At 31.0% G+C, this 13,766-nt stretch overlaps 2 pseudogenes; both read right to left on the bottom strand.

The window, feature by feature from the left end:
- Positions 1-2,149: 2,149 nt before the first annotated feature.
- LOC112485058 lies at positions 2,150-2,268 on the bottom strand (annotated as a pseudogene).
- An 11,023-nt stretch (positions 2,269-13,291) lies between these two features.
- On the bottom strand, positions 13,292-13,410 carry LOC112485043 (annotated as a pseudogene).
- Positions 13,411-13,766: the final 356 nt, after the last annotated feature.

Raw genomic sequence — 13,766 nt, 5'->3', positions numbered from 1 at the left:
ACTTCCTCTAATTTATGAGAGAAGATTGAAAATTTACAATCATAAGAAAATACAGTAAAAGGAGAAATAGTCAATGATTGTTTCATCTTTTTATTTTTATCTATATTTTTATATTTACTATCCTTCAATATTAAGCTGTTGAATACAGAAACAGTTATGAAGTTTTGCCTAATTTTTAGATCCTTATTTCTCAGTGTTTAAAATTAAATCTTTTGCATAAGTTGTCTGAAGTCTAAACCAGCAAGAAGCATATTTATTAGTATGTTTTATTATTTGAATTCATGAAAGTCTCCATGTTGTTTCCACTTTTTTTCAGCTCTTAAATCTAATCATCTTAACTTTGGAGAGTCTATCAAATTCCATCTGTTAGTTGATTCCCATCCTGGGAATCATATTAACCAGCTATGTATAAAACCCATTTGCAGAAAACAAACTTTTAGCAAGCAGTACTTTTCACCATGAGCATTATTGCCGTGTTTCACATGTTCTTCCTTATAGAAATCTTAAAGGTACAGCAAAAAGTGACCTACACTTCTGACTTCCTTGGGTTTGCCTTATGGGATGTTAATTAAGCATGCCCACTGCAGGTGTCTAGACCATTTGTGCATCAAACATCACTTACTTATTTTACGTAGTTTAGGGCAGGGACATAAAGTACAGATTAAATTGAAGTTTCTTGTGAGATGATGGCATTTTGGTTATTTTAAATTGTGTTTTCCCTTATGTTTATTAACATTATTGGTGACAGATGGATCTTTTTTCCCAAATAGCTAAGATATGGCTTTTTTCCATTTATTTCATCTGTAGTTTGTCTTATGCTTTGTATGATTTTGATCTTAAGATATAGGTATATAGTTTAACAAACTGCAGAATTTTACCATGCGATCCTTAGGATGTCAGCTAAAACATTTTTTAGTATTGGAGGACACGTCCATTTTCAAGTAAAACGAAAGCTAAATAACTTACAAAAGTGTAACTCTTAGAACCTTCAAATTTCACAATGAAACAATCAGGAAATACTTTTTTTAAAGATACGAAAAATGTACAAAAAATTTGCTTGAGCATACAATAAACATTTCTGAGCATAAGCAATATGAGATTTCATATGGATAAGAGCCAAAAAAGAATATGGCAGGTGAGACTATTAGTCAGGTGAGACTATTATTAGTCAAGCAAAAGAATATAATGCTTATCAGTAAGATGTAAGAACAATATAAAGTGTCTATATACAATACACACTGGATCCTAACCATGTGAAAGACAAAGTAGCTTCTCACTCTCTACAGGAGAGTTTAGAGCACACTTCCAAAGTCCTGACTCCTAAGAATAAGTACCCCCAACCCCACCACATCTTTGCCCTCCTCTACATTGAAACCCCAGGGCGTAGGGTTCTGGTCCTAAAAAACGGTCGCGACATTTGGTTATATGAGATTTCAATTGATGAAAGCCCTTAGAAACTATAATTTCTTACCAGTAACAATGTTGCTACATCTCAGATGGAATTTCCTTCTATGAGAATCAATGGCAGAATGGCATTAGTTAGGCAGCTGGGTGTAGCAAAACACTGGATTTTGGCAACTTTCTCTCAGTTCCCCCATGAGACCATAACCATAGCAATAAAAATCAGCCACAGTGATGACAAATCATACTCTTTTTCCAAAGACTTCCCGATAATATTAAATTCCACGCCACAGGTAAAGATTATACACTGACTCAAAATGTAGCTTCTCTGCTTCCCAGGTCAGTGTTCCAAATAAAATTATTAATATTGATCATATCTCACACTTATTCAATAACATTCATCTGCAGTGAAATTGAAATGTAGATAAAGGTAAATTTGGAATTTATTAGAAAGTTTATATATAATTTAACTGAAGCACAGGTAATAACTGATATGTTATTTTAACTTAATTAAGTATTCAAAACAGAAACCTGCGTTTCATGCTTATTTTTCAAACAAATGACTAAGCCCTGTCTATTTTACCTTAAGAAATGGATACGGTAAGAAGTAGGAGTCTCCCTTATTGAGAGATTATTTATTTATTTATTCATATTTTTCTTTTTTTAGGCAAGGCAACCCTCCGTTGACCTCACAGATTGCAAGGACCTTGTCAGCTTACAATCCTTTATTTATTTATTTATTTTTTTATGCCTACCACACCTGGTCCTCCTAGATGGTCTCCCATCCAAGTACTAAACAGGCCCGACTCTGCTTAGCTTCCGAGATGAGATGGGATCGGGTTTGTTCAGGGTAGTATGGCCGTAAACAAGAAAGACAACTTATTCAATATTTCATCCATTCTCCACATATTTAGACTACTATTTTTGTCTTAAAACAAGTTCTCAGGTGTTTATTTTCTCGCTTTGTTTTACTCTATCAGTTTATTTATGCCAAACGCTTTGCCAATTTTACATGGCTACAACTTACATTGTCTTCTCCATCTCATCATTCTTTTTTTATCTTCAAAATGGTCTTTGCTAATCTACAATTTTTCTTCTCGAATGTAAATTTTAGGATTAGCTTGTCAAATGCTAAAAAAAAAAAAAAATACTCCATTGCAATTTTGACAGGTTGCATGGAATTTATTAATTTGACAGCATGGTTGAATTTATACTTCTTGAGTCTTCTTATCTATATATATTATATTTTCATATCACAAAACTCAATAGCTTAGAAAATCTTTTATAACTTTTAATAATATTTTATTTTTTTATCATATCGCTATCACATAACTTAAATTTATTTCTCAGTACCTATTATTTTTCCTTGTATTTCCAATTGCTTGTTGTGGATATAAAATAACGCTACTAAATATTGTATAGTACATTGATCTTGTGTCCACCATTTTTCCTGGATTTGCTATGTGGACAATCACATTATCTATAGATGATGACAGTCTTATTTTTTCTTTCCAAACCTCATATTTCTTAGTTCATTTGTCTTTTTTCTTTGGCTACAATCTATTATAGAAGTTGAACGGAAATGACAATATTTTTTAACTTTCATAAATAACTCTGATATTTGCTATAGATTTTGGTAGTTAACCTTTATTTCATTAAGTAATTTATCTTTTACTTTAAATTTCTAATAGTTTATTAATTTACTTTTTAAAATATCTTGAATAGGTGTTGAATTTTCTGCATTCATTTAGAAAACCATACACCATTTTTTCTTTCATCAGTTTATGTTGTTAATTACAGTAATAGATTTTTCTAAGATTAAACCACTTAAATTCCTGTAAACCCATTTGGTAAGTATTCATTTTAAAATACGTTGATATATTTGGTATGGCAATTTTTAAGTTAAATTTTTTCACATATAGTCAAAAAATGGCCTATACTTTTTATTTGCTGTAATTGTCCAATTTCTCTATCAAATATTATTAGTCTTGGAAAATAGAAAAAGAGAATAAACTCTCCAAATTATATTCCACAACTTTTGTTCTGGAATGACTTTCAGCAATTTATATGTATTTAAAATTTTTATTCCCTCTAGCATTTCAAATATGTAGGTAAAAGTGGTTTATAATATTCTCCTTGGATTTCAAAAAATAATCTCTACATCTATAGTTATCTCCCTGTATAGATATGTATATATGTGTATAAATATATCTATACACATATACATGAGTGTATTTATGTATGTCTTGATTTTCTATCTTCATCCCCATCTTCTTTATATCTTTTTGTTATTTTTCACTTTTCTCATTCTTTAGTCTTATTCTATTATTTTCTAGATAGAACATATATAGATTATTACTACTTAGTTTTTCTATTTTAAAAAACATGGACTTAGTTTATATATTTCCCTCAATTATTATTTTAGATAATACTTCCAATGATTTTGTTTTTTTAATTCAAAATACTAAAGTTTTTATTCATAATATATTAATCCATAGATTTTTATAAGTACATATTTTAGTTTCCACATATATTGAAAGATGGTTTAGCTATACTTCTGAAATTAAATTTCAATTTTATTTTTCTCATAAAAAGTCAGGCATGTTGACAGGCTTATGTTTAAGTCTGTCATTTTCTAACTTTTTGATCTCCAATACACATCAGAGCTAAAGCGCATTTCCATGTACATCTGGAACAAAATATCCCCACAAAAAGATTACATCAAAATCTCACTGGGAAGCACTATCTTTCACTCATCAAATATTTGTTTTTAAATTCAGCATAACAGTGTTAGATGACTGAGAGCTGCACTTGTGGCTACAGAGCACTTGAACTGTTTCTCTCAAATTGAGATGTGTTGAAAGTGTAAAATACACAGAAGGCTTTGAAGACTTAGTATGAAAAACAGATATAAAATATCTCATTAATATTTTAGAATACTGCTTATAAGTCAAAATAAAAATATATTGGATACATTGCATTAAATACATTATTAAATTTACATGCTTTTTACTTTTTTACAAGTAGCTACTAGAAAATTTAAATTATATATGTGACTTGCATTGTCTTTTGGGCAGAGCTGATTAAGAAAGAATATGAAGCTCTGCTGTGTTCTTTGAAGCCATGATTTTAAAAGTAACGCTGCCAATATTCCTCAGAGGTCAGAGTTTTCAATCAAAATGGCTAACTGGCTCTTGTGTGGCAGTTTTAGTTGGATGCTAGAAAGGCCTCTGTGAGATAAAGTAGACTCTCATACTTGAGGCAGAGGCTATCTACCAAGATTTAGTTTATAGCAACAATATTTCCTATTCCAAAAAAGTAATTAATAGTAGAAAAAAATAGTTCATTGATAATAGAAGAAAAGATCTTTTGATTGCTGGTAACTTGTTTGAAAAAAGCTCTATTTTGTAAATATCATAGATGTGCAGTGGAGAAAAGTCTACAATTGGTGCCAACTTACTTTGGGTTTAATGTGGGTAGGTTTCTTAAGTTTTTTACATGTGTTCAAATATCTGCCTTTGTTATTCTTTGTTGCATGACTTGCTTATGTACTTTAGATAAAATGAAAAATCAAATTTAGGGGTGGCATATGTTACTTTAGGACCACAGCACAATTTGACTAACCAATTCAATCAGGAATCATTGTTGAACCTTGGGGGATATGATCTGGATGCAGACATAGGAAAGGGGGGTTTGCTTTTCTACTCATTGCTACTTCTAGTGATAGAAAAGAGAGTAAGGCGCAAGGAGTTCTAGAGTGTAGAAATGATATAGAATGGAGAGGAGGCTTTTATCCCAAGGATATGTCTTTGTAGAAGCTGTGAAGGATGTGCTGGTGGTAGCCAGGCTTTCAGGTCATGATAGTAGCTGGAATGACATAGTGGCACCAGTAGTGGATTTGTAAGATAAGAAGGTTTTTCAACTGCATGTCACACTGTAGACTCATATTTATATGGTCACTTCTAAAATTATCTCCCTTTGAGTTTCTTGCTTTTGTAGATTTTTTTTTTAATAAAACAATTTAGCTGCTGCTGGACTCTACTACTTTTTTCTTCAAGAATAGGAAAAAGCAAAACCTCATCTATCTGGAGAAGCTTCACTGATTCCCCAAAAGTCATATTTCATACATTTCAAAAGTCATTATCATATTAAAATTTTAAAATATTTTAATTAAACAGAAACCTTGAGCTTTTTAAGAAGAATAATATAACTTAAAGCATCTTATTAATTACAGATGCTAGAATAGAATTTATTTCAATTGCAGATAGATTTGAAAGGGAAGATTTTCCAAACATTATTCACTGAGTGGAAAAGGGGGTACATATTTTGAAATGAAGGCAGCCGTCCTTTTTTCCAAACACTTGGCTCTACTTTGATTGAAATGACACTATATGAACTCAAATTTTTAATTCATATAAACAAGGAATGGGTATGGCTACACTCTCTACTGCCCTAACAAATTGCCATATAGATTGGGTTGGTTTTCAGGAGACGGGAATTGGAAATAAATGCCCAAGTCTCATTCATTATTCATGTGGAGGGACTAGAATCAATGTGATGGTGCCTTTTTGTCTCAAACAGCTAAATGGTTCATGAGGGGAGGTTTACAATTAGGCAAAATCAAACTGTTTAGATTTAATGAGAAAAGGTTTATTCTTCTATCATAAATGATAGGTGGGATGGGAGCTTATACTACAGTATCTGGGTCTTTTATCACAAATGTTTTATAAACCAGAATTCAGATGGGTGAAGATGTCTATTTGCATGTGAAATATCAACTTTTAATGGTATAGGTCTTGCTTTCTAGGAGGAGGACTGATAAATCTATAATATTTAAAACATTAAGTACTCTGTGCTTTGGTGTCTCTTGTATTTTTTATCCTTCCTTGCTTTCATAGTTAAAATGTAGTATGTCATTGTTATAAAGATGTTTTAAAATCACAAATTGATTATACATTCATATATACACACATACATACATATGTATGCCAACATATACATGTATATGGATGTACATGTGATATTTATATTAATGAAGGCCAAAGGAAACAATGTGATTTTTCTTTTAGCTGAACTTATCATAGCACTAATAATGACAATGGCAATGGGAGAGCATCACATGTGGCAATCTACAAACCAATCATATTTCACCGATGACAAACAGAATTATAAAATTTCAATTTTAAATAATAAATCAAATTGTTGACATTTTACCTAAATCAATACTCTTCTCGTTTCAAAGAAAAAAATGAATACTCCCTTAAGATTATTAAATAATTTACTTAAATAGAAGCAAGAGCCACAATAAAAAAGAAATGTCAAAATTGTTATATTTAACAATTACCCTTATTTATTATGTCTTTATATTTCTGACCAAGTTATCTAATCTCATTAGATTCTGATTTTTAAATTTCATTGTAGGAAATATATTGCTTCCATATACTTATACTGAACAATTCGAAGTCTTTGAACCATTTTATATTTTCTTTACCAAACTTTTAGACTAATTGGAGTGCATGCTAAATATTCACAAGTTATATTTCATCCAAAAATGTGATTTAGTCAGGCTGTATTATGGTAGTCATACTTTTAGTGTAAAGCATGTAAATTGTCATAGTCTATGTTTTACATGGATACATATCTTGAGATTTACATTTTAATGGTATTTGACCACAGTTTGACTTCTAAAATCGTATTTCCTATAAAAATATTACAATTTTCAGAAAATTTCATTCATAAAATGTAGACCACTGACATATTCACATACCAAATATTTTATGTACGTATTTCATATACTCACAGACATGATGATGATCTATGCCTAGATTTTAATTTAATTTCTTTACCATATCTCATTATTTTGATTTCAAATGTACATGTCTCTTTTGCAAGTTAAATAACATATGAGCCTATAAAGAAGTTGATATTTTATCCCTACACCTCAGCTTCTAGCCATTTTCAATCTTATACTCTAAAGGTAATCAATATTAATCAGTCAGTGTGCTCACTTTTCAAAATGCTCTACAGTCTTTCGGGGAAAAATATTTTGTGTATTTCATGTTAATTAAAATAATAATTTATAAAGTTGAATAATGCTTGCTGTGGCCAATTATCACTGTAAAGCAGGTGCTAAACATTATTTTGCACATTCCTGCAAAACAACTCAATCTTAATCTATTAGAGTTTTGCTTTTTAAATTGAAAGACTCCTAATCAGCTTAGAATCTTGGAAGTTTTAAGCTGAAAGTGGCCTGTTTACCTCATCTTGTCCTTCCTCTTACTTTTAAGCAGAAAAATACTTAGACTAACCAATATAGATTAAACATGAGCCTTTTGGATTTTGTTTGCTTTGGTTTGGTTTTAAGACCAAATCAAAAGGAGGAGTTATTAGTAATCATGCTATGACAATAAGAATAAACCAAGATGATCTCAGGCAAAGGAGGAAGTATGCTCATTCCACTCAGAGAGAAGCAACAGGGAGTTAAGCTTTTTAAAACTCTGAATGTTCATTTTATGCACTATTTCCTTTACTATTAATTTCAATAATGTGAGGCAAGTACTTTTATCTTCATTTCAAAGTTAAAGAGAGTGAGGCACAAATTAGTTAAGTACGGCAATGATTAGTAAGTGAAAAAAATTATATTTGTGCAATGATCTATTGGACTCTGAAACATATTTTTATTTCTCAGTACCAAAAAACTGATAAAATTTGTTTGATCACTTATGTCATACAGTGCAAAGACTACAATGAAATTAATGAAAACTATAGAAGGGATGTTATTAAAACTGTACATTTTCATTATAAATGTGTTTCAATAAAACAGTAAAACAAATCAGAAGAACTGGAAATTTCTTGCTTAATATTTGGTGATTCTCAAATTAGATTTTATAACCTAGTCTATGATAGCTCTCAAAAATTTAGGATAGAAAATGATTTTTTTATCTTCTAAAAGCTCTCCAGAATTATTATTGCTGGTCTAAAAACATTAATAAAAAAGTAATAGAAATATGACATTTATATTTGTACTGTATATGTACCATCCTAAAGAATTTACCATCCTAAAAAATTTGTTTATGATTGTTTTAATTGTCTGAAAAAATTTGGATTTCATTCTTAGATTATGCATAAACATTTTTTAGTTCTGTAATGGTTTTAGCAATGAGAAAACTCCTTTGATAATATAACTTGAACAGTCAAGATATTTGTGTCTAGGCCTCTGTAATATTGATGAGATTTACTCTATTGATTAACTTCATGTGTATCAAAGAAGGCACCAATGTTTAATCAAGAGTTTAATGACTTTAGGCAATAAGAAAGGAAATAAAAAGACAGCATGTTCTTAGTTCTGGAAATGCCTTTGATATCTTGGATTTTGACATTCTGAGAGGTTAATGGCTGAATAACAATAGTAAAAACCAAAACAATGCCACTTATCATTTATGGAGCCTATATCATATGTATGGATAAGTGCTAAGTACTTTGCATACATTATCTCTAATTCTTACAACAAACTTCTATTTTTAAAACAAGAAAAATGAGACTGAGAGTGGTTATGTAAATTGCCCAAGGTCACAGCTAGTAAACACCAGACCTTGCCTTAAAGTCCCACAGTTAATTTTCTACCCGACCCTATCATTCTACCCCAAATAGTTACAATTTCTTGTAACACTTTCAAAAAAGTGTTAACAACAACAAATGTTGTTGATACAATATTGAATGATAGATATCTTTTTAAGAAAATGCTATGCTCTAAAATAACTTAAGAAACTCAAAATAGTTCACATATCTCTTTTTTGTTAAATAAAGATGATGCTTAAGTGTAATCTTCAGGATTTTACCTCTGCTGGAGGTAAACCAAAAATGCAGGTAGGTTCTATCTGGTATTTGCTTATGCAGTTCATTTTTTATCCACTTTTACACATTGGGAGAATAATTATTTTTCAACTTCTTGTCTGTTATGGTGACGACAGTCTAAAGTTTTCAGGATAATTACATCGTGAGACATTTTCAAAAAAGCAACCCAAAATATTTCGATCCCTTGAGAAAATGTGATAATTAATAAAAATACATTGTTTTTAGCAGATTTCATAAAAATTAACTCAGAATCATTTTCAAATAATAATAGTTACCAGTTATTGAGGACTTTGCTCTTTACAAACATCATTTAATTCTCTGACATTGTCAAAAGGTAGGCAGCGTCATTATGCCAATTTTATAAAAACTAACCAGTGAATTTAATTAACTTTCTTTGTCTATACAAAATTCAAATTTGATTCAACACTATTAAACTCTATTATATGTAGTTCTTCTAAAGAACATAAATTATTTGATTGATGGCAAATGATGGCAATAGTCTTGCTATATAGATTAAAACCTTAAGTAATTGATTCAATAGAAAAACTGGAAATAAAACTCTTGAATTCTCTCATTTGTCCCCTTCAAAAAGATACAAATTCATTAGAAAGCACTGCTGTTTTAAACACCAAGTATAATGCAATTTTTCTCATGAAGACTACTACAGGATTAGAGAAATTGACAATATCAAAGATATTTGGTATATAACATATGATGAAAGTAAATTCGATAAGCTATTTAGAAAAATTGTCATACCATGGACTGCTACAAACATAACTGTTTCTCATGAGTAAAAATAATGGCACAGTTTGATGGTAAAAGAACCTGGGATCGATTGTCCTATTTTCTATCAAAAATATTGCCCACAAAATTTATTCCTGGGCACACTGAGGGAGTAAAGACATTTCTATGCTTCACGAATTAAATCCATCAGTCCACGGGTACATGAGTAAAATGTTGATGATGAAGGAGATAGTGGTTGGTGGTATTCACACCTTTTTTTAAATTATATGCTGACATTAAATAAGTATATTTTCTCTTTTAAGTTTTCCTGCTTGAGACATTGATTATGAAGGGGAAAAGGCAGAATTGTTCTCTTAAAAGAAGACATGCACTCAGTTAAAACTGAAGTATACTCAAATATAAGCCCTTTTTCAAATTTAAAAGTCTCTTCTTTCAGATCTCAGAACACAAGAAAAGATCATGGATTCATGAATATGTAAGACCATGAAACTGAGTTGAAACACCTAAAAATGGTGCAATATTTTAAAAGGTGAAATAAAAAAATGTTGGATTTCAGTTTGTGATGCTTCTTTTGCAGTGACTTTTACAGTGGTTTTTTTCTTTTCTTAATTCTCCACTAATGCTCCAGCTAGAGTAACATATTTTCAACAGACATTCAGTGTAATACATGGAAATATATGATGTGTGTTTTTTAGTGTGTCTACTAGTGCTATGGCCATAGACCAACCTGTGTTTAAAATCTTAGTCTTTTTGAGGAGACAGGACTAACATTCATCAATAAAAATAAAAAGCATATGACAAAATGTTAATACATATGGTATATAGACTGTAATGTGACATAATACCTGAGAGAAAAAAAGATTGCTAAGTGTTGCCATAGTCAGAGGATTATTCATAATATCTACAGGCTTCCTTCATATGTCACTTTAAGAGTCTACCACTTCTTATCAGAGTCAACTCGGGCGAATTATTCTGTTTCTCTGGGCCTTAGTTTCTCCATCTCTTGAAGACATATAATAACACCTACCTGATAGATTTTATTTTAAAGAGTAAATAAGTTGGTATAGATTGTAATGTGTACTCAATATTTACTTCCATGATGATGAAACTATTTATAGTTAAGGAGTGAAGGGTGAAATATGAAAAGAACACAGGCAGAAAGGACAGTAGACAGTAAAGATGATAATGAAATATTTTAAATATTTACTACCAAGAAAAAAATTGGACTTGGTAATGTGAAACTCAGAGGGTATCAAAGTCCAACATGGATAGATTTAACTCTTGACTCACAATTATCAGTGTGTTTGCAAACAATTTAATTAGGCTTGCTTATCCTCAGTTTGCTTACCATGGAACACAGGGATAGAAATATCTGCATCACAGGGATATTTTGAAGATCACATGAAAAAAAGAGCATACGTATCTGTTGTGTTCATAAAGGGTGACATATCCATTAGGTGCAGTAGGCATAGTGCCTAAGGTCTACAATATATTTAAGGGTCCACAAAATGTTTTAATTTTATTTCTTCTAAAATCAGAAAAAAAAATAACATAATAATTAGTAATAATAATCCAGCTGGACTATATACACATATACATGTATACATGTATACACATATATACACATATACTTATATACATATATATTTCTATACTAATGCAATTATAAATGTAATTTTTAGTATTGTTTAACGGAGAAAAGTTTCTGTGCAGGCAAAAAAAAGAAAAAAGAAAACTTAGGGACCACAAAAATCATAATGTGGCCTAGTATTCAGTTCTATTCTTGTCTCATTTTACATCTAGTTTATAGGAATGGGCTGGGTCAAGAGAATCACAGAAACACAGACTTTGAACTCTGATCCAACCATGTCTGAAACATGATGGCCCCTGTCCTTGCAGTTATGTGAAAACATACTTTTCATTGTTTACTCCAATTTTCATTGTGTTTTTTGCAACTTGAAGCATCCTACTAGGTACAACTAATACTCATAAAGTCCTCTTTATCAAAAGTATAAGTCAACATTTCACTTTCGATATAACAGAAATGTCTCAGTCGACATTTTCATCCAATTAAATATTTAAAAAATAAAAACAAACAAAAAATGGCTATGTATGATCAAAATAACGCTTAGAAAACCATGACCCTAGGAGCCCAGGTTCAAAGAAGATTTGCATTTAAAACTGCTCAGCTTAAATAGTTATTTCAAGTTTTACTCACTTTTCCCTCAAATATATGTGTATCCAGGTTATAAACAGAAAATCTTATTAAAAATCTATATCTATTACTATGTGGTAGCACCTCAAATCTCCCAAGAGGCTGTTACTTTTGCCAGTCTACTTACACCATGTCAGTCCCTTCCTCACTTCTCTTCTTGGTGATACATTAGTCTCACATGACATAAGTATGTGTCTCTAGCAGCTCCCCAGAAACAGTTCATCTTTAGAGAATTTGCAACATTTTCCTTCCTTGCCCGAATACTTGAGAAGAGGAAAGGCTAGTACAGTGATAAGTAACACACAAATAAGTATGCATTATCCTATTAAGAAGTACAAATAGGACAAAAGTTTAAGTATTTACTGTGCATTCTCTTCACCTGAGGTCATTATGTAAAATTATTAAATGGCAATAGTTTTAATTAGGGCTAAAATAGCACATCTGTACTTCTTGCCATATGTCTGTTTGGAAATAGAAAATACAAATATCTATGTAATATAATTAAGACTATGAAGAGAAAATAAGAGCTACTCCTTAGGACAGCATTTTGTTTTGTTCTATATTTTACAGGAAGGATTTAACTAGCAATCCTACAATTACACACAAGAAATTGTTAAACTTCTACTTTGCAAGGAAAGTAACTGTCAAATGCCTTTGAAATTTGGACCCTGCTCTCTTAAAATGGTTTCTTAAGTAAGGTGAGTAAAATAGGCAAACTGTATATTTACATTTTGATTTTTCTTCTCCACTTAAAAAATGATTTTAAAATCTGCATTTCTCTAATAAGGAAAAGGATCTGCATTCACTCAGTATGACTAAATACTTTCTAATATATCAATATCTAAAACTAAGACCTATCCTCTAAAAGCACAATGAATGTTTATTTGCCATAGAATTCATGCATAGAACATGGTAGTAGAGAGTCAGCTGAGACATCACATTTTAAATTTATTGATAAAATGATTGCAGATGCATTTTTTTTTTTTTTTTTTTTTTTTTTGCCAAGGCAACCCTTGGTTGGCTTTACAGATTGCACAGACCGTGTCAGTTTACAATCCCTTATTTTTTTATTTTTTACGCCTACAGCACCTGGTCTTCCTAGGTGGTCTCCCACCCAAGTACTAACCAGGCCTGACCCTGCTTAGCTTCTGAGATCAGACGGGATTGGATTTGTTCAGGGTAGCATAGCCGTAGCACAGGTGCATTTTTAATTACCTTGCCCACATTGCTTTCTTCATCAACTGTCACTAGTAATTTCATACAGCAAGCATGTGGCCCTTATGACATTACCAAACACAATTTAGAGTCACTTATAATGCATATAGATTGAAAAGTGGCTTCACCTTTTATTGGAATACAAGAAGGGAGTCAATAAACTTAGAAAACTAGATGCCTATCATCTTTGTAACCTAAAGGCGAGGAGTGGAATGAGTAAGTTAATCAAAAATATAGAAGTTTTCAGCATTAATCTAGTGACTACTGCTAAAATCACTGTAGTCTCAAGATAAATTAGGTAAAGGAAGCAAGTTGTTAGTATTGGTTGAGAGGAGGC

This window comes from Pteropus alecto, unplaced genomic scaffold (genome assembly GCF_000325575.1).
Source record: "Pteropus alecto unplaced genomic scaffold, ASM32557v1 scaffold95, whole genome shotgun sequence".
Classification (NCBI taxonomy): domain Eukaryota; kingdom Metazoa; phylum Chordata; class Mammalia; order Chiroptera; family Pteropodidae; genus Pteropus; species Pteropus alecto.
The sequence above is the reverse complement of the archived record's forward strand: the minus strand, read 5'-3'. Positions and strand labels throughout refer to the sequence as shown.